Below are 19,461 nucleotides of genomic sequence, written 5' to 3'. Positions count from 1 at the left end.
GAGTTAAGGGCCATTTAATAACTGCAGACACAGTACGCACTGGGACGGGTGCCCAGCATCCTCTACGGACTAAGAGAAAAGGATTTACCAGTAGGTATTAAAATCCTATTTTCTCTAAAGTCCTAGAGGATGCTGGGGACTCCGTAAGGACCATGGGGATAGACTGGCTCCACAGTAGACATGGGCACTTTAAGAAAGACTTTAGTTCTGGGTGTGCACTGGCTCCTCCCTCTATGCCCCTCCTCCAGACCTCAGTTTGATACTGTGCCCAGTGGAGACTGGGTGCTTTTCAGGAGCTCTCCTGAGCTTTCTGACAGAAAGTATTTTGTTAGGTTTTTAATTTTCAGGGAGCACTGCTGGCAACAGACTCCCTCATCGAGGGACTGAGGGGAGAGAAGCAGCCCTACTCTCTGAGTTGCAAGGTCCTGCTTCTTAGGCTACTGGACACCATTAGCTCCAGAGGGATTGGTACGCAGGATCTCACCCTCGCCGTCCGTCCCAGAGCCGCGCCTCCGTCCCCCTCGCAGAGCCGGAAGATAGAAGCCGGGTGAGTATGAGAAGAAAAGAAGACTTCAGAGGCGGCAGAAGACTTCATGATCTTCACTGAGGTAACGCACAGCACTGCAGCTGTGTGCCTTTGCTCCCATACACCTCACATACTCCGGTCACTGTAAGGGTGCAGGGCGCAGGGGGGGCGCCCTGGGCAGCAATATAAACCTCTTTCGCAAAAATATAACATATATACAGCTGGGCACTGTATATATGTATGAGCCCCCACCAATTTTACAATTTAAGCGGGACAGAAGCCCGCCTCCAAGGGGCCGGGGCTTCTCCCTCAGCACTCACCAGCGCCATTTTTTCTCCACAGCACCGCTGAGAGGAAGCTCCCCGGACTCTACCCTGCTTATACCACGTTAGACAAGAGGGTTGAAAAGAGGGGGGGGGGCACATAATTCGCAAATTACATACAGCAGCACTACTGGGCAAACATTAAGTTACTGTGTTATTCCTGGGTTATATAGCGCTGGGGTGTGTGCTGGCATACTCCCTCTCTGTCTCTCCAAAGGGCCTTGTGGGGAAACGGTCTTCAGAAAAAGCATTCCCTGTGTGTGTGGTGTGTCGGTACACGTGTGTCGACATGTCTGAGGAAGAAGGCTATATTAGAGAGGAGCGGGAGCAAATGAATGTGGTGTCTCCGCCGACAGCTGATTGGATGGATATGTGGAATGTTTTAAATGCTAGTGTAAACTCATTGCACAAAAGATTAGACAAGGCAGAAGCTTTGGGACAGTCAGGGTCTCAACCCATGCCTGATCCTATGTTGCAGGGACTGTCAGAGTCTCATAAGCGCCCACTATCCCAGTTTGTTGACACAGATACCGACACGGATTCTGACTCCAGTGTCGATTACGATGATGCAAAGTTACAGCCAAAATTGGCAAAATCCATTCGATTTATGATTATGGCAATAAAAAATGTTTTGCACATAACAGAGTAACCCCCTGTCGCTGACAAGAGGGTACATATGTACAAGGGAAAGAAGCCTGAGGTAACCTTTCCCCCCTCACACGAGCTGAACGAGTTATGTGAAAAAGCTTGGAAATCTCCAGATAAAAGACTGCAGATTTCCAAAAGGATTCTTATGGCGTATCCTTTCCCATCAACGGATAGGTTACGATGGGAATCCTCCCCTAGGGTGGACAAAGCATTAACACGCTTATCCAAGAAGGTAGCCCTCCCGTCCCAGGATACGGCTACCCTCAAAGAGTGTGCTGACCGCAAACAGGAGATTACCCTGAAGTCCATTTATACACATTCAGGTACCTTACTCAGACCGGCAATTGCGTCGACCTGGGTGTGTAGTGCTGTAGCGGCATGGACAAATGCCTTATCTGAGGGGATGGATAGCCTAGACAAGGATACTATTTTATTGACCCTGGGGCATATAAGAGATGCTGTCCTATATATGTGTGTATGCAAACTACCGGTGGTGCTGCAGGGCCCACACCCTTTTACTTGTCTTGTAGAGCAGCTCTGAAGCTGTTACAGTGCCCAGCTGCTGCAAGAAATCAGCTTGAATGCTTCAGGGGCTTGGGCATGGCCAACATGAGCCCCACACCGAAGGAGGGTGGGGGTGTTTAATGCAAACTTGGGGTTATTCAAGCGCCGCAAAAGACCGCCATGCCCCGCATGCCCCTTTTCTCTTTTCATATACAGATGAGGGTTCCAGCCAACTTTGGCCCACTGCTTGGATGACATCACCGAATGCAAATCCGTCTGCTGCAGACCTTCCCCCAGGAATGCTTGCAATAGTTGTTGCATATGGTTTAATGTCTGAGGGTGCTTCAGTATTAGGCAGCCTTCCGCCCTCCCATGTTCATCTGAAAAGATGTGGTCTCCCTGCAGTTGTTGTCCCCAGACGAGAGTTCCCTTGTGCTTCCTCAGTTAAATCTCCTTAACTTGACGAGGGTGTGCCCGAGCAGCCGCCCTCCCCAGCCCTTTCCCAACACATACTTATCTTGCATATGAGATCTCTTGATCATGAAGATAGTTCTCACAGGTTGAGGTTCATCCTGACCCCGCTCCCCGCTGGAGAGCGCTGATGGGGACAGCAGCGGGGCTTCAGCAGCAGGGTGAGTATGTGTGGCCAGAGACCTCTCTTCCCATGTGCAGGCCTGCAGAGTGTGCCGCGCAGGATGGGGCATGTGACACTCTCCCTCCCTGGGGCTCTTCCAGATGTAGCTCCTCAGCAGTATTTTTCCCGGGCTGCGCGGCGCTCTCCCCGACTGGCATCCGCCCTGGAACACTGCCTTCCTCAACGCAACATCAGCAGGGGGCCCGGGCCTCATCACCATCCCAGGTCTTTCTCATGTATGTATCATGTATGTGTGTGTGATATATGTATGAATCATATATGTTTGTGATATATATATATATATATATATATATATATATATCTATCGTATGTGTGTGTATATATGTATCTATCATGTATGTATGTATGTATCTATCTTGTATGTATGTGTCCTATATATCTATCTATCTATCTATCTATCTATCTATCTATCGTGTGTGTGATATATGTATGTATCTATCATGTATGTGTTATATGTATGTATCACACCTTCCTCTATACATATACATACATACATACATACATACATACATACACCTATATCTGTACGTACACTGACATACACACACCAACATCTATACATAAACACGCTGACCCCTAAACGTACACCAACGTACCCACATGTGAATCTATACATACATGTGCTGACACCTGGACATACACTGATGTACCCACACCTAACATCTATACATACACATGCTAACAACTGGACGTATACAGACGTACCCACATTTGCATCCATGCATATATAGATGTAGGTGTGTGTACGTCAGTGTACGTCCAGGTGTCAACGCGTGTATGTATAGATGCAGGTGTGGGTACGTCTGTGTATGTCCAGGTGTCAGAATGTGTATGTATAGATGCAGGTGTGGGAACGTCAGTGTAGGTTCAGGTGTCAGCGCGTGTATGTATAGATGCAGGTGCTTGTATGTCCAGATGTCAGTGCATGTATGTATAGATGCAAGTGTGGGTACGTCGGTGTATGTCCATTTGTCAGCGCGTGTATATATAGATGCAGGTGCTTGTATGTTGGTGTATGTCCAGGTGTCAGCATGTGTATGTATAGATGCAGGTGTGGGAATGTTGGTGTATGTCCAGGTGTCAGGGCGTGTATGTATGGATATTAGGTGTGGGTACATCAGTGTATGCCCTGGTGTTAGCGCATGTATGTATAGATGCATGGTATCTCCTATGCAAAATAAGTATGACTTGGGATAGAGCTGGGGAGGGCCGCTGCTCAGGCACATCTCTGTCAAGTAAAGGAGATTCAACTGAGGCAGCACAAGGGAACTCTCATCTGGGGACAACAACTGCAGGGAGAACACATATTTTCAGATGAACATGGGAGGGCAGAAGGCTGCCTAATACTGAAGCACCCCCAAACAACAAACCAAATGCAACAACTAGTGCAAGCATTCCTGGGGGAAGGCCTGCAGCAGATGGATTTGCATATGGTGATGTCATCCAAGCAGTGGGTCAAAGTTGGCTTCAACCCTCGTCTGCATATGAAAAGAGAAAAGGGGCGTGCAGGGCATGGCGGCCTTTTGCGGCGCTTGGATGACCCCTAGTTCGCATTAAACACCTCCACCCTCCTTCGGTGTGGGGCTATGCCCCAGCCCCTGAAGCATTCAAGCTGATTTCTTGCAGCAGCTGGGCACTGTAACAGCTCCAGAGCTGCTCTGTAAGGCAAGTAAAAGGGTGTGGGCCCTGCAGCACTACCTGTAGTTTGCATTGTGCGTTGGAAGGCACAAAGTAAGCAGACGGGAGAAGTCAGGATAGTGCGCAAGGGCATAGAAGGGAGCAACTCAAGAAAAGAGAAGTGGAAACAGACAGCAAACTAAGCTGGAGAGAGACCTGAGACAAAGAGATCTGAATTATACGAGAGCCGACCAGGGGAAACACAAATTATGCAGTCAAGTGTCCAACATTTGGGGAAACCGCAGGAGCAGCACACCCAGAGTGCAATGGGTGAGCCTTGCCCTGGGAGAAGCACCTTCATGATCATAGTATCTCACCTGGCAGGTAAGTAGGAGTTGGGCTAGAGCTGGGGAGGGTCGCTGCTCGGGCACCCCCCTGTCAAGTGAAGGAGATCCAACTGAGGCAGCACATGGAAACTCTCGAAAGAAGAACAAGGCTAGAGGAAGATCTGAGACAAATAAATCTGACTTTTACCAGAGCTGACCAGAAGAAAGCACAAACACAGTCCCCCACTACCACAAATAATGCAGTCGAGTTTCCCACATTTGGGGAAATCACAGGGGTCAGCATACCCAGAATGCAATGAATGAACCTCACCCTGGGAGAACAATCTTCATGACCATGGTATCTCCTATGCAAAATAAGTATGATTTGGGATAGGGCTGGGGAGGGCCGCTGCTCAGGCACATCTCTGTCAAGAATTTATAAAGTCTATACATATATATAACCAAATGTCAATATATATATATAGAACCCAGCGCTCCTATCAAAACGTATCTATTTCACCAATTTGTTGCTTATTTAATCTTTATACATCTATTAATTTTCACCATATATTATAAAATGCTGCTCCCATAGGTAGTACTGTTCTACCAATAATAAACCAAATTTTAAAGATAATCACACTTGTTATCAAGGGAGCGCAAAAAATAAAATATACAAGCTCTTTTTTAAAAAAAAATATATATAGACAGAAGAAACCCACATTCAATAAAATACAATGGAGTCAACATATATAGGCACCACTATCCATATCTAAATGTAATCAGGATCTATTTCATATTGCCCTTGATGACAACGGAATGTTTATTAAAGTGTCCAAAAAATCCTCCTGGATACAGCTGTTGTAATTTAATCGTTACTTTCCAATTGTAATTGATACAATAAATTCCTTCTTGTGGATGAACAGCAACAGTTGTAACCAACGCCTCTTATTTACTGCAGTTAAAGTTCATATGTAACTCACGTGAGTAATGAAAGAAAACAGGGGGAGAGCGCTGTGATGGTTGGTGAAACACAGCGGTATGCTACGACCCCCGTTAACCGTGGCTGGATCTTATTGGCACTCGCGGTCGGGATATTTCTCCCTGCCGTGGGGTAGAGACCTCCTTTTGCTCGGTCTCAAATTGCTTTTTCCCCTTCACCGCTGTCTTTACATCAGACGTCCGCCGTGATGTAGCTCGTTCATGAACGGGCTTATATCTCAGCAATCAGAGTGTCCGGTAATCACTTTCTCCGCTGTTATCCAAGAGCGGTTTCGTCAGAGGATACATCAGCAGCCTAGCAGGCTCTTTTTAAAATGCACCGGACCAATAGCATTACTAATTAGTTGATTGGATACATACATGTACTAATTGGATGCATACATGTAATGACCCACATATGGAACAACTTTCTAATTGCAATTGCACATATAAAGGCATTTCATAATATAAAAATAAGCAACATGGTGATTAAAAATAATAATAAAATAAGCAACAAGGTGGTTTAAAAAATAACAGAAAATATATAATCTATATACAGATTAACCTATAATCTTTCAATCAATACCTCATATCTATAATCACATATACATAATTCAGAGACTCAGCACTAAGGATCCCCATTTACTTATATAAAACCTTTTAGGGTAACATAAATCCATGCCACTACTAAAGCAGTTCTTGTGGCGCAGGGGAAACATCAAATGCACTCTATGCAGCTAGTCCCATGTTCGAATCCAACCCGCTCAGCTTAACATCCATATTATTTATTTACTTTTAATGGGATCATTCTATCAATTCATTTTTACCTTTAATTTTTGTTAATATTATTTCTATATTTCATTATTTTAACCCCTGGAATAATTACATTGCTGTTTAAACAACAAAAAGAAATGAAGAAAAAATAAATATTAAACAGACAATTTAAGGATTCGAAGATTTAAATATTTAAAGATTTTAAAATTTAAAACAGGGAGGGGGGGGGGAGGGGGGCCTTTTGGGAGAAGGAGGGAAAAAAAAATAGAAAAAAAAAATATATATATAGAACCAAGAGAAAGTGTAAAAAGAGGATGGAGGAAGAAATCTGATGTTCATCATTACTAGTGGATTTTACTAAAGAACTTTAAAGGAACACACACAACAGGATTATACAGTTTCATCCTAAGAGGAAAGCTGTTTCCAAAATAGCTACTTCTAATAATTTTGTTTATTTATTAAACATACAATAAATGGATATTCAATAAATAATATATTAAGTAAATCAATAGATAAAATCTTCAGAGACTGCCAATGTTGTTCAGTTCGATGCTCTCATTCAGACCATCAGGTGTAAGGGTACCCAAAGAAAAAATCCAAAATGCCTCCCTTGTCAAGTAAAGGAGATTCAACTGAGGCAGCACAAGGGAACTCTCATCTGGGGACAACAACTGCAGGGAGAACACATATTTTCAGATGAACATGGGAGGGCAGAAGGCTGCCTAATACTGAAGCACCCCCAAACAACAAACCAAATGCAACAACTAGTACAAGCATTCCTGGGGGAAGGCCTGCAGCAGATGGATTTGCATATGGTGATGTCATCCAAGCAGTGGGTCAAAGTTGGCTTCAACCCTCGTCTGCATATGAAGAGAGAAAAGGGGCGTGCAGGGCATGGCGGCCTTTTGCGGTGCTTGGATGACCCCTAGTTCGCATTAAACACCTCCACCCTACTTCGGTGTGGGGCTCATGTTGGCTATGCCCCAGCCCCTGAAGCATTCAAGCTGATTACTTGCAGCAGCTGGGCACTGTAATAGCTCCAGAGCTGCTCTGTAAGGCAACTTAAAGGGTGTGGGCCCTGCAGCACTACCTGTAGTTCGCATTGTGCGTTGGAAGGCACAAAGTAAGCAGACGGGAGAAGTCAAGATAGTGCGCAAGGGCATAGAAGGTAGTGGCTCAAGAAAAGAGAAGTGTAAACAGACAGCAAACTAGGCTGGAGAGAGACATGAGACAAAGAGATCTGAATTATACGAGAGCCGACCAGGGGAAACACAAATTATGCAGTCAAGTTTCCCACATTTGGGGATATCGCAGGAGCAGCACACCCAGAGTGCAATTGGTGAGCCTTGCCCTGGGAGAAGCACCTTCATGATCATAGTATCTCAAATGGCAGGTAAGTAGGAGTTGGGCTAGAGCTGGGGAGGGTCGCTGCTCGGGCACCCCCCTGTCAAGTGAAGGAGATCCAACTGAGGCAGCACAAGGGAACTCTCGAAAGAAGAACAAGGCTAGAGGAAGATCTGAGACAAAGAAATCTGACTTTTACCAGAGCTGACCAGAGGAAAGCACAAACACAGTCCCCCACTACCACAAATAATGCTGTCAAGTTTACCACATTTGGGGAAATAACAGGGGTCAGCATACCCAGAATGCAATGAATGAACCTCACCCTGGGAGAACAATCTTCATGACCATGGTATCTCCTATGCAAAATATGTATGATTTGGGATAGGGCTGGAGAGGGCCGCTGCTCAGGCACATCTCTGTCAAGTAAAGGAGATTCAACTGAGGCAGCACAAGGGAACTCTCATCTGGGGACAATAACTGCAGGAGGTACACATATTTTCAGATGAACATGGGAGGGCAGAAGGCTGCCTAATACTGAAGCACCCCCAAACAACAAACCAAATGCAACAACTAGTGCAAGCATTCCTGGGGGAAGGCCTGCAGCAGATGGATTTGCATATGGTGATGTCATCCAAGCAGTGGGTCAAAGTTGGCTTCAACCCTCGTCTGCATATGAAAAGATAAAATTGGCATGCAGGGCATGGCGGCCTTTTGCGGTGCTTGGATGACCCCTAGTTCGCATTAAACACCTCCACCCTCCTTCGGTGTGGGGCTCATGATGGCTATGCCCCAGCCCCTGAAGCATTCAAGCTGATTTCTTGCAGCAGCTGGGCACTGTAACAGCTCCAGAGCTGCTCTGTAAGGCAAGTAAAAGGGTGTGGGCCCTGCAGCACTACCTGTAGTTTGCATTGTGCGTTGGAAGGCACAAAGTAAGCAGACGAGAGAAGTCAGGATAGTGCGCAAGGGCATAGAAGGGAGCAACTCAAGAAAAGAGAAGTGGAAACAGACTGCAAATTAGGCTGGAGAGAGACCTGAGACAAAGAGATCTGAATTATACGAGAGCCGACCAGGTGAAACACAAATTATGCAGTCAAGTGTCCAACATTTGGGGAAACCGCAGGAGTAGCACACCCAGAGTGCAATGGGTGAGCCTTGCCCTGGGAGAAGCACCTTCATGATCATAGTATCTCACCTGGCAGGTAAGTAGGAGCTGGGCTAGAGCTGGGGAGGGTCACTGCTCGGGCACCCCCCTGTTAAGTGAAGGAGATCCAACTGAGGCAGCACAAGGGAACTCTCGAAAGAAGAACAAGGCTAGAGGAAGATCTGAGACAAAGAAATCTGACTTTTACCAGAGCTGACCAGAGGAAAGCACAAACACAGTCTCTCACTACCACAAATAATGCAGTCCAGTTTCCCACATTTGGGGAAATCACAGGGGTCAGCATACCCAGAATGCAATGAATGAACCTCACCCTGGGAAAACAATCTTCATGACCATGGTATCTCCTATGCAAAATAAGTATGATTTGGGATAGAGCTGGGGAGGGCCGCTGCTCAGGCACATCTCTGTCAAGTAAAGGAGATTCAACTGAGGCAGCACAAGGGAACTCTCATCTGGGGACAACAACTGCAGGGAGAACACATATTTTCAGATGAACATGGGAGGGCAGAAGGCTGCCTAATACTGAAGCACCCCCAAACAACAAACCAAATGCAACAACTAGTGCAAGCATTCCTGGGGGAAGGCCTGCAGCAGATGGATTTGCATATGGTGATGTCATCCAAGCAGTGGGTCAAAGTTGGCTTCAACACTCATCTGCATATGAATAGAGAAGAGGGGCGTGCAGGGCATGGCGGCCTTTTGCGGCGCTTGGATGACCCCTAGTTCGCATTAAACACCTCCACCCTCCTTCGGTGTGGGGCTCATGTTGGCTATGCCCCAGCCCCTGAAGCATTCAAGCTGATTTCTTGCAGCAGCTGGGCACTGTAACAGCTCCAGAGCTGCTCTGTAAGGCAAGTAAAAGGGTGTGGGCCCTGCAGCACTACCTGTAGTTCGCATTGTGCATTGCATAGAGATGAGCGGGTTCGGTTCCTCGGAATCCGAACCCGCCCGAACTTCAGCTTTTTTTACACGGATCCGAGCGACTCGGATCTTCCCGCCTTGCTCGGTTAACCCGAGCGCGGCCGAACGTCATCATGACGCTGTCGGATTCTCGCGAGGCTCGTATTCTATCGCGAGACTCGGATTCTATATAAGGAGCCGCGCGTCGCCGCCATTTTACACGTGCATTGAGATTGATAGTGAGAGGACGTGGCTGGCGTCCTCTCCGTTTAGAGAAGAAATAGATAGGAGAGTGAGAGTGAGACAGTGACACTTCATTTACTGGAGCTTAGGAGGAGTACTCAGACAGAGAGTGCAGAATTTTGCTGATAGTATTAGTTAGTTATACTAGTGACAGAGTGAGACAGTGACACTTCATTTACTGGAGCTTAGGAGGAGTACTCAGACAGAGAGTGCAGAATTTTGCTGATAGTATTAGTTAGTTATACTAGTGACTAACCAGTGACCACCAGTGCAGTTTTATATTATTTAATATAATCCGTTCTCTGCCTGAAAAAACGATACACAGTGACTCAGTCACATACCATATCTGTGCTCAGCCCAGTGTGCTGCTGCATCATCTATGTATAATATCTAACTGTGCTCACACAGCTTAATTGTGGGGGAGACTGGGGAGCAGTTAGGTTATAGCAGGATCCAGGAGTACATATTAAAATTAAACAGTGCACACCTTTTTTCTGCAGGAGTGCCACTGCCAGTGTGACTGACCAGTGACCTGACCACCAGTATATAGTATACTATATTGTATTGTGAATGTCTGCCTGTAAAAGTTAAACACACGTCGTGTGACTTGTGTGGTGTTTTTTTATTCTATAAAATAAAAAACTCATTCTGCTGACAGACAGTGTCCAGCAGTTCCGTCATTATATAATATATACCTGTCCGGCTGCAGTAGTGATATATATATTTTTTTTATATCATTATTTATCATCCAGTCGCAGCAGACACAGTACGGTAGTTCACGGCTGTAGCTACCTCTGTGTCGGCACTCGGCAGTCCATCCATAATTGTATACCACCTACCCGTGGTTTTTTTTTCTTTCTTCTTTATACATACTACATCTCATTATCATCCAGTCTATATTAGCAGCAGACACAGTACAGTACGGTAGTCCACGGCTGTAGCTACCTCTGTGTCGGCACTCGGCAGTCCGTCCATAATTGTATACCACCTACCCGTGGTTTTTTTTTTCTTTCTTCTTTATACATACTACATCTCATTATCAACCAGTCTATATTAGCAGCAGACACAGTACGGTAGTCCACGGCTGTAGCTACCTCTGTGTCGGCACTCGGCAGTCCATCCATAATTGTATACCACCTACCCGTTGTTTTTTTTTCTTTCTTCTTTATACATACTACATCTCATTATCATCCAGTCTATATTAGCAGCAGACACAGTACAGTACGGTAGTCCACGGCTGTAGCTACCTCTGTGTCGGCACTCGGCAGTCCGTCCATAATTGTATACCACCTACCCGTGTTTTTTTTTTTCTTTCTTCTTTATACATACTACATCTCATTATCAACCAGTCTATATTAGCAGCAGACACAGTACGGTAGTCCACGGCTGTAGCTACCTCTGTGTCGGCACTCGGCAGTCCATCCATAATTGTATACCACCTACCCGTGGTTTTTTTTTCTTTCTTCTTTATACATACTACATCTCATTATCATCCAGTCTATATTAGCAGCAGACACAGTACAGTACGGTAGTCCACGGCTGTAGCTACCTCTGTGTCGGCACTCGGCAGTCCGTCCATAATTGTATACCACCTACCCGTGGTTTTTTTTTTCTTTCTTCAATATACATACTACATCTCATTATCATCCAGTCTATATTAGCAGTAGACACAGTACAGTACGGTAGTCCACGGCTGTAGCTACCTCTGTGTCGGCACTCGGCAGTCCGTCCATAATTGTATACCACCTACCCGTGGTTTTTTTTTCTTTCTTCTTTATACATACTAAATCTCATTATCATCCAGTCTATATTAGCAGCAGACACAGTACAGTACGGTAGTCCACGGCTGTAGCTACCTCTGTGTCGGCACTCGGCAGTCCGTCCATAATTGTATACCACCTACCCGTGGTTTTTTTTTTCTTTCTTCTTTATACATACTACATCTCATTATCAACCAGTCTATATTAGCAGCAGACACAGTACGGTAGTCCACGGCTGTAGCTACCTCTGTGTCGGCACTCGGCAGTCCATCCATAATTGTATACTAGTATCCATCCATCTCCATTGTTTACCTGAGGTGCCTTTTAGTTGTGCCTATTAAAATATGGAGAACAAAAATGTTGAGGTTCCAAAATTAGGGTAAGATCAAGATCCACTTCCACCTCGTGCTGAAGCTGCTGCCACTAGTCATGGCCGAGACGATGAAATGCCAGCAACGTCGTCTGCCAAGGCCGATGCCCAATGTCATAGTACAGAGCATGTCAAATCCAAAACACCAAATATCAGTAAAAAAAGGACTCCAAAACCTAAAATAAAATTGTCGGAGGAGAAGCGTAAACTTGCCAATATGCCATTTACCACACGGAGTGGCAAGGAACGGCTGAGGCCCTGGCCTATGTTCATGGCTAGTGGTTCAGCTTCACATGAGGATGGAAGCACTCAGCCTCTCGCTAGAAAACTGAAAAGACTCAAGCTGGCAAAAGCACCGCAAAGAACTGTGCGTTCTTCGAAATCCCAAATCCACAAGGAGAGTCCAATTGTGTCGGTTGCGATGCCTGACCTTCCCAACACTGGACGTGAAGAGCATGCGCCTTCCACCATTTGCACGCCCCCTGCAAGTGCTGGAAGGAGCACCCGCAGTCCAGTTCCTGATAGTCAGATTGAAGATGTCAGTGTTGAAGTACACCAGGATGAGGAGGATATGGGTGTTGCTGGCGCTGGGGAGGAAATTGACCAGGAGGATTCTGATGGTGAGGTGGTTTGTTTAAGTCAGGCACCAGGGGAGACACCTGTTGTCCGTGGGAGGAATATGGCCACTGACATGCCTGGTGAAAATACCAAAAAAAATCAGCTCTTCGGTGTGGAAGTATTTCAACAGAAATGCGGACAACAGGTGTCAAGCCGTGTGTTGCCTTTGTCAAGCTGTAATAAGTAGGGGTAAGGACGTTAACCACCTCGGAACATCCTCCCTTATACGTCACCTGCAGCGCATTCATAATAAGTCAGTGACAAGTTCAAAAACTTTGGGGCGACAGCGGAAGCAGTCCACTGACCAGTAAATCCCTTCCTCTTGTAACCAAGCTCACGCAAACCACCCCACCAACTCCCTCAGTGTCAATTTCCTCCTTCCCCAGGAATGCCAATAGTCCTGCAGGCCATGTCACTGGCAATTCTGACGAGTCCTCTCCTGCCTGGGATTCCTCCGATGCATCCTTGCGTGTAACGCCTACTGCTGCTGGCGCTGCTGTTGTTGCTGCTGGGAGTCGATGGTCATCCCAGAGGGGAAGTCGTAAGCCCACTTGTACTACTTCCAGTAAGCAATTGACTGTTCAACAGTCCTTTGCGAGGAAGATGAAATATCACAGCAGTCATCCTGCTGCAAAGCGGATAACTGAGGCCTTGACAACTATGTTGGTGTTAGACGTGCGTCCGGTATCCGCCGTTAGTTCACAGGGAACTAGACAATTTATTGAGGCAGTGTGCCCCCGTTACCAAATACCATCTAGGTTCCACTTCTCTAGGCAGGCGATACCGAGAATGTACACGGACGTCAGAAAAAGACTCACCAGTGTCCTAAAAAATGCAGTTGTACCCAATGTCCACTTAACCACGGACATGTGGACAAGTGGAGCAGGGCAGGGTCAGGACTATATGACTGTGACAGCCCACTGGGTAGATGTATGGACTCCCGCCGCAAGAACAGCAGCGGCGGCACCAGTAGCAGCATCTCGCAAACGCCAACTCTTTCCTAGGCAGGCTACGCTTTGTATCACCGCTTTCCAGAATACGCACACAGCTGAAAACCTCTTACGGCAACTGAGGAAGATCATCGCGGAATGGCTTACCCCAATTGGACTCTCCTGTGGATTTGTGGCATCGGACAACGCCAGCAATATTGTGTGTGCATTAAATATGGGCAAATTCCAGCACGTCCCATGTTTTGCACATACCTTGAATTTGGTGGTGCAGAATTTTTAAAAAAACGACAGGGGCGTGCAAGAGATGCTGTCGGTGGCCAGAAGAATTGCGGGACACTTTCGGCGTACAGGCACCACGTACAGAAGACTGGAGCACCACCAAAAACTACTGAACCTGCCCTGCCATCATCTGAAGCAAGAAGTGGTAACGAGGTGGAATTCAACCCTCTATATGCTTCAGAGGTTGGAGGAGCAGCAAAAGGCCATTCAAGCCTATACAATTGAGCACGATATAGGAGGTGGAATGCACCTGTCTCAAGCGCAGTGGAGAATGATTTCAACGTTGTGCAAGGTTCTGATGCCCTTTGAACTTGCCACACGTGAAGTCAGTTCAGACACTGCCAGCCTGAGTCAGGTCATTCCCCTCATCAGGCTTTTGCAGAAGAAGCTGGAGACATTGAAGGAGGAGCTAACACGGAGCGATTCCGCTAGGCATGTGGGACTTGTGGATGGAGCCCTTAATTCGCTTAACAAGGATTCACGGGTGGTCAATCTGTTGAAATCAGAGCACTACATTTTGGCCACCGTGCTCGATCCTAGATTTAAAGCCTACCTTGGATCTCTCTTTCCGGCAGACACAAGTCTGCTGGGGTTGAAAGACCTGCTGGTGAGAAAATTATCAAGTCAAGCGGAACGCTACCTGTCAACATCTCCTCCTTCACATTCTCCCGCAACTGGGGGTGCGAGGAAAAGGCTCAGAATTCCGAGCCCACCCGCTGGCGGTGATGCAGGGCAGTCTGGAGCGACTGCTGATGCTGACATCTGGTCCGGACTGAAGGACCTGACAACGATTACGGACATGTCGTCTACTGTCACTGCATATGATTCTCTCAACATTGAAAGAATGGTGGAGGATTATATGAGTGACCGCATCCAAGTAGGCACGTCACACAGTCCGTACTTATACTGGCAGGAAAAAGAGGCAATTTGGAGGCCCTTGCACAAACTGGCTTTATTCTACCTAAGTTGCCCTCCCACAAGTGTGTACTCCGAAAGAGTGTTTAGTGCCGCCGCTCACCTTGTCAGCAATCGGCGTACGAGGTTACATCCAGAAAATGTGGAGAAGATGATGTTCATTAAAATGAATTATAATCAATTCCTCCGCGGAGACATTGACCAGCAGCAATTGCCTCCACAAAGTACACAGGGAGCTGAGATGGTGGATTCCAGTGGGGACGAATTGATAATCTGTGAGGAGGGGGATGTACACGGTGATATATCGGAGGATGATGATGAGGTGGACATCTTGCCTCTGTAGAGCCAGTTTGTGCAAGGAGAGATTAATTGCTTCTTTTTTGGGGGGGGTCCAAACCAACCCGTCATATCAGTCACAGTCGTGTGGCAGACCCTGTCACTGAAATGATGGGTTGGTTAAAGTGTGCATGTCCTGTTTATACAACATAAGGGTGGGTGGGAGGGCCCAAGGACAATTCCATCTTGCACCTCTTTTTTCTTTTATTTTTCTTTGCGTCATGTGCTGTTTGGGGAGGGTTTTTTGGAAGGGCCATCCTGCGTGACACTGCAGTGCCACTCCTAGATGGGCCCGGTGTTTGTGTCGGCCACTAGGGTCGCTTATCTTACTCACACAGTCAGCTACCTCATTGCGCCTCTTTTTTTCTTTGCGTCATGTGCTGTTTGGGGAGGGTTTTTTGGAAGGGCTATCCTGCGTGACACTGCAGTGCCACTCCTAGATGGGCCCGGTGTTTGTGTCGGCCACTAGGGTCGCTTATCTTACTCACACAGTCAGCTACCTCATTGCGCCTCTTTTTTTCTTTGCGTCATGTGCTGTTTGGGGAGGGTTTTTTGGAAGGGCCATCCTGCGTGACACTGCAGTGCCACTCCTAGATGGGCCCGGTGTTTGTGTCGGCCACTAGGGTCGCTTATCTTACTCACACAGTCAGCTACCTCATTGCGCCTCTTTTTTTCTTTGCGTCATGTGCTGTTTGGGGAGGGTTTTTTGGAAGGGACATCCTGCGTGACACTGCAGTGCCACTCCTAGATGGGCCCGGTGTTTGTGTCGGCCACTAGGGTCGCTTATCTTACTCACACAGCGACCTCGGTGCAAATTTTAGGACTAAAAATAATATTGTGAGGTGTGAGGTATTCAGAATAGACTGAAAATGAGTGTAAATTATGGTTTTTGAGGTTAATAATACTTTGGGATCAAAATGACCCCCAAATTCTATGATTTAAGCTGTTTTTTAGGGTTTTTTGAAAAAAACACCCGAATCCAAAACACACCCGAATCCGACAAAAAAAATTCGGTGAGGTTTTGCCAAAACGCGGTCGAACCCAAAACACGGCCGCGGAACCAGACCCAAAACCAAAACACAAAACCCGAAAAATTTCCGGCGCTCATCTCTAGCGTTGGAAGGCACAAAGTAAGCAGACGGGAGAAGTCAGGATAGTGCGCAAGGGCATAGAAGGGAGCGGCTCAAGAAAAGAAAAGTGGAAACAGACAGCAAACTAGGCTGGAGAGAGACCTGAGACAAAGACATCTGAATTATACGAGAGCCGACCAGGGGAAACACAAATTATGCAGTCAAGTTTCCCACATTTGGGGAAATCACAGGGGCAGCACACCCAGAGTGCGATGGGTGAGCCTTGCCCTGGGAGAAGCACCTACATGATCATAGTATCTCACCTGGCAGGTAAGTAGGAGTTGGGCTAGAGCTGGGGAGGGTCGCTGCTCGGGCACCCCCCTGTCAAGTGAAGGAGATCCAACTGAGGCAGCACAAGGGAACTCTCGAAAGAAGAACAAGGCTAGAGGAAGATCTGAGACAAAGAAATCTGACTTTTACCAGAGCTGACCAGAGGAAAGCACAAACACAGTCCCCCACTACCACAAATAATGCAGTCGAGTTTCCAACATTTGGGGAAATCACAGGGGTCAGCATACCCAGAATGCAATGAATGAACCTCACCCTGGGAGAACAATCTTCATGACCATGGTATCTCCTATGCAAAATAAGTATGATTTGGGATAGGGCTGGGGAGGGCCGCTGCTCAGGCACATCTCTGTCAAGTAAAGGCGATTCAACTGAGGCAGCACAAGGGAACTCTCATCTTGGGACAACAACTGCAGGGAGAACACATATTTTCAGATGAACATGGGAGGGCAGAAGGCTGCCTAATACTGAAGCACCCCCAAACAACAAACCAAATGCAACAACTAGTGCAAGCATTCCTGGGGAAGGCCTGCAGCAGATGGATTTGCATATGGTGATGTCATCCAAGCAGTGGGTCAAAGTTGGCTTCAACCCTCGTCTGCATATGAAAATAAAAAAGGGATGTGCAGGGAATGGCGGCCTTTTGCGGCGCTTGGATGACCCCTAATTCGCATTAAACATCTCCACCCTCCTTCGGTGTGGGGCTCATGTTGGCTATGCCCCAGCCCCTGAAGCATTCAAGCTGATTTCTTGCAGCAGCTGGGCACTGTAACAGCTCCAGAGCTGCTCTGTAAAGCATGTAAAAGGGTGTGGGCCCTGCAGCACTACCTGTAGTTTGCATTGTGCGTTGGAAGGCACAAAGTAAGCAGACAGGAGAGGTCAGAATAGTGCGCAAGGGCATAGAAGGGAGCAGCTCAAGAAAAGAGAAGTGGAAACAGACAGCAAACTAGGCTGGAGAGAGACCTGAGACAAAGAGATCTGAATTATACGAGAGCCGACCAGGGGAAACACAAATTATGCAGTCAAGTTTCCCACATTTGGGGAAATCACAGGGGCAGCACACCCAGAGTGCAATGGGTGAGCCTTGCCCTGGAAGAAGCACCTACATGATCATAGTATCTCACCTGGCAGGTAAGTAGGAGTTGGGCTAGAGCTGGGGAGGGTCGCAGCTCGGGCACCCCCCTGTCAAGTGAAGGAGATCCAACTGAGGCAGCACAAGGGAACTCTCGAAAGAAGAACAAGGCTAGAGGAAGATCTGAGACAAAGAAATCTGACTTTTACCAGAGCTGACCAGAGGAAAGCACAAACACAGTCCCCCACTACCACAAATAATGCAGCCAAGTTTCCCACATTTGGGGAAATCACAGGGGTCAGCATACCCAGAATGCAATGAATGAACCTCAACCTGGGAGAACAATCTTCATGACCATGGTATCTCCTATGCAAAATAAGTATGATTTGGGATAGAGCTGGGGAGGGCCGCTGCTCAGGCACATCTCTGTCAAGTAAAGGAGATTCAACTGAGGCAGCACAAGGGAACTCTCATCTGGGGACAACAACTGCAGGGAGAACACATATTTTCAGATGAACATGGGAGGGCAGAAGGCTGCCTAATACTGAAGCACCCCCAAACAACAAACCAAATGCAACAACTAGTGCAAGCATTCCTGGGGGAAGGCCTGCAGCAGATGGATTTGCATATGGTGATGTCATCCAAGCAGTGGGTCAAAGTTGGCTTCAACCCTCGTCTGCATATGAAAAGAAAAAAGGGATGTGCAGGGCATGGCGGCCTTTTGCGGCGCTTGGATGACCCCTAATTCACATTAAACACCTCCACCCTCCTTCGGTGTGGGGCTCATGTTGGCTATGCCCCAGCCCCTGAAGCATTCAAGCTGATTTCTTGCAGCAGCTGGGCACTGTAACAGCTCCAGAGCTGCTCTGTAAAGCATGTAAAAGGGTGTGGGCCCTGCAGCACTACCTGTAGTTTGCATTGACGTTGGAAGGCACAAAGTAAGCAGACAGGAGAGGTCATAATAGTGCGCAAGGGCATAGAAGGGAGCGGCTCAAGAAAAGAGAAGTGGAAACAGACAGCAAACTAGGCTGGAGAGAGACCTGAGACAAAGAGATCTGAATTATACGAGAGCCGACCAGGGGAAACACAAATTATGCAGTCAAGTTTCCCACATTTGGGGAAATCGCAAGAGCAGCACACCCAGAGTGCAATGGGTGAGCCTTGCCCTGGGAGAAGCACCTTCATGATCATAGTATCTTACCTGGCAGGTAAGTAGGAGTTGGGCTAGAGCTGGGTAGGGTCGCTGCTCGGGCACTTCTCTGTCAAGTGAAGGAGATCCAACTGAGTCAGCACAAGGGAACTCTCGAAAGAAGAACAAGGCTAGAGGAAGATCTGAGACAAATAAATCTGACTTTTACCAGAGCTGACCAGAGGAAAGCACAAACACAGTCCCCCACTACCACAAATAATGAAGTCGAGTTTCCCACATTTGGGGAAATCACAGGGGTCAGCATACCCAGAATGCAATGAATGAACCTCACCCTGGGATAACAGTCTTCATTACCATGATATCTCCTATGCAAAATAAGTATGATTTGGGATAGGGCTGGGGAGGGCCGCTGCTCAGGCACATCTCTGTCAAGTAAAGGAGATTCAACTGAGGCAGCACAAGGGAACTCTCATCTGGGGACAACAACTGCAGGGAGAACACATATTTTCAGATGAACATGGGAGGGCAGAAGGCTGCCTAATACTGAAGCACCCCCAAACAACAAACCAAATGCAACAACTAGTACAAGCATT

At 47.1% G+C, this 19,461-nt stretch overlaps 12 non-coding genes across 12 annotated transcripts; all 12 read right to left on the bottom strand.

Annotated features, from left to right (window-relative positions):
• Positions 1–4,502: 4,502 nt before the first annotated feature.
• LOC134952854 (U1 spliceosomal RNA) lies at positions 4,503–4,665 on the bottom strand. Its single transcript, XR_010185240.1, has one exon. It is a non-coding gene; the product is annotated as a U1 spliceosomal RNA (small nuclear RNA).
• Positions 4,666–4,817: 152 nt separating this feature from the next.
• Positions 4,818–4,981, bottom strand: LOC134950448 (U1 spliceosomal RNA). Its single transcript, XR_010183366.1, has one exon. It is a non-coding gene; the product is annotated as a U1 spliceosomal RNA (small nuclear RNA).
• Positions 4,982–7,589: 2,608 nt separating this feature from the next.
• On the bottom strand, positions 7,590–7,752 carry LOC134953548 (U1 spliceosomal RNA). Its single transcript, XR_010185628.1, has one exon. It is a non-coding gene; the product is annotated as a U1 spliceosomal RNA (small nuclear RNA).
• A 152-nt stretch (positions 7,753–7,904) lies between these two features.
• LOC134951717 (U1 spliceosomal RNA) lies at positions 7,905–8,068 on the bottom strand. Its single transcript, XR_010184406.1, has one exon. It is a non-coding gene; the product is annotated as a U1 spliceosomal RNA (small nuclear RNA).
• Positions 8,069–8,739: 671 nt separating this feature from the next.
• LOC134952990 (U1 spliceosomal RNA) lies at positions 8,740–8,902 on the bottom strand. Its single transcript, XR_010185343.1, has one exon. It is a non-coding gene; the product is annotated as a U1 spliceosomal RNA (small nuclear RNA).
• A 152-nt stretch (positions 8,903–9,054) lies between these two features.
• On the bottom strand, positions 9,055–9,218 carry LOC134951781 (U1 spliceosomal RNA). Its single transcript, XR_010184457.1, has one exon. It is a non-coding gene; the product is annotated as a U1 spliceosomal RNA (small nuclear RNA).
• A 7,255-nt stretch (positions 9,219–16,473) lies between these two features.
• Positions 16,474–16,636, bottom strand: LOC134952831 (U1 spliceosomal RNA). Its single transcript, XR_010185223.1, has one exon. It is a non-coding gene; the product is annotated as a U1 spliceosomal RNA (small nuclear RNA).
• Positions 16,637–16,788: 152 nt separating this feature from the next.
• Positions 16,789–16,952, bottom strand: LOC134950785 (U1 spliceosomal RNA). The gene has a single exon (XR_010183643.1). It is a non-coding gene; the product is annotated as a U1 spliceosomal RNA (small nuclear RNA).
• A 670-nt stretch (positions 16,953–17,622) lies between these two features.
• Positions 17,623–17,785, bottom strand: LOC134952757 (U1 spliceosomal RNA). The gene has a single exon (XR_010185190.1). It is a non-coding gene; the product is annotated as a U1 spliceosomal RNA (small nuclear RNA).
• Positions 17,786–17,937: 152 nt separating this feature from the next.
• LOC134951418 (U1 spliceosomal RNA) lies at positions 17,938–18,101 on the bottom strand. Its single transcript, XR_010184163.1, has one exon. It is a non-coding gene; the product is annotated as a U1 spliceosomal RNA (small nuclear RNA).
• Positions 18,102–18,771: 670 nt separating this feature from the next.
• On the bottom strand, positions 18,772–18,934 carry LOC134952765 (U1 spliceosomal RNA). Its single transcript, XR_010185195.1, has one exon. It is a non-coding gene; the product is annotated as a U1 spliceosomal RNA (small nuclear RNA).
• Positions 18,935–19,086: 152 nt separating this feature from the next.
• LOC134951845 (U1 spliceosomal RNA) lies at positions 19,087–19,250 on the bottom strand. The gene has a single exon (XR_010184508.1). It is a non-coding gene; the product is annotated as a U1 spliceosomal RNA (small nuclear RNA).
• Positions 19,251–19,461: the final 211 nt, after the last annotated feature.

Source organism: Pseudophryne corroboree, chromosome 8 (assembly GCF_028390025.1).
Source record: "Pseudophryne corroboree isolate aPseCor3 chromosome 8, aPseCor3.hap2, whole genome shotgun sequence".
NCBI lineage: Eukaryota > Metazoa > Chordata > Amphibia > Anura > Myobatrachidae > Pseudophryne > Pseudophryne corroboree.
This window is presented reverse-complemented; position numbering and strand designations above follow the sequence as displayed.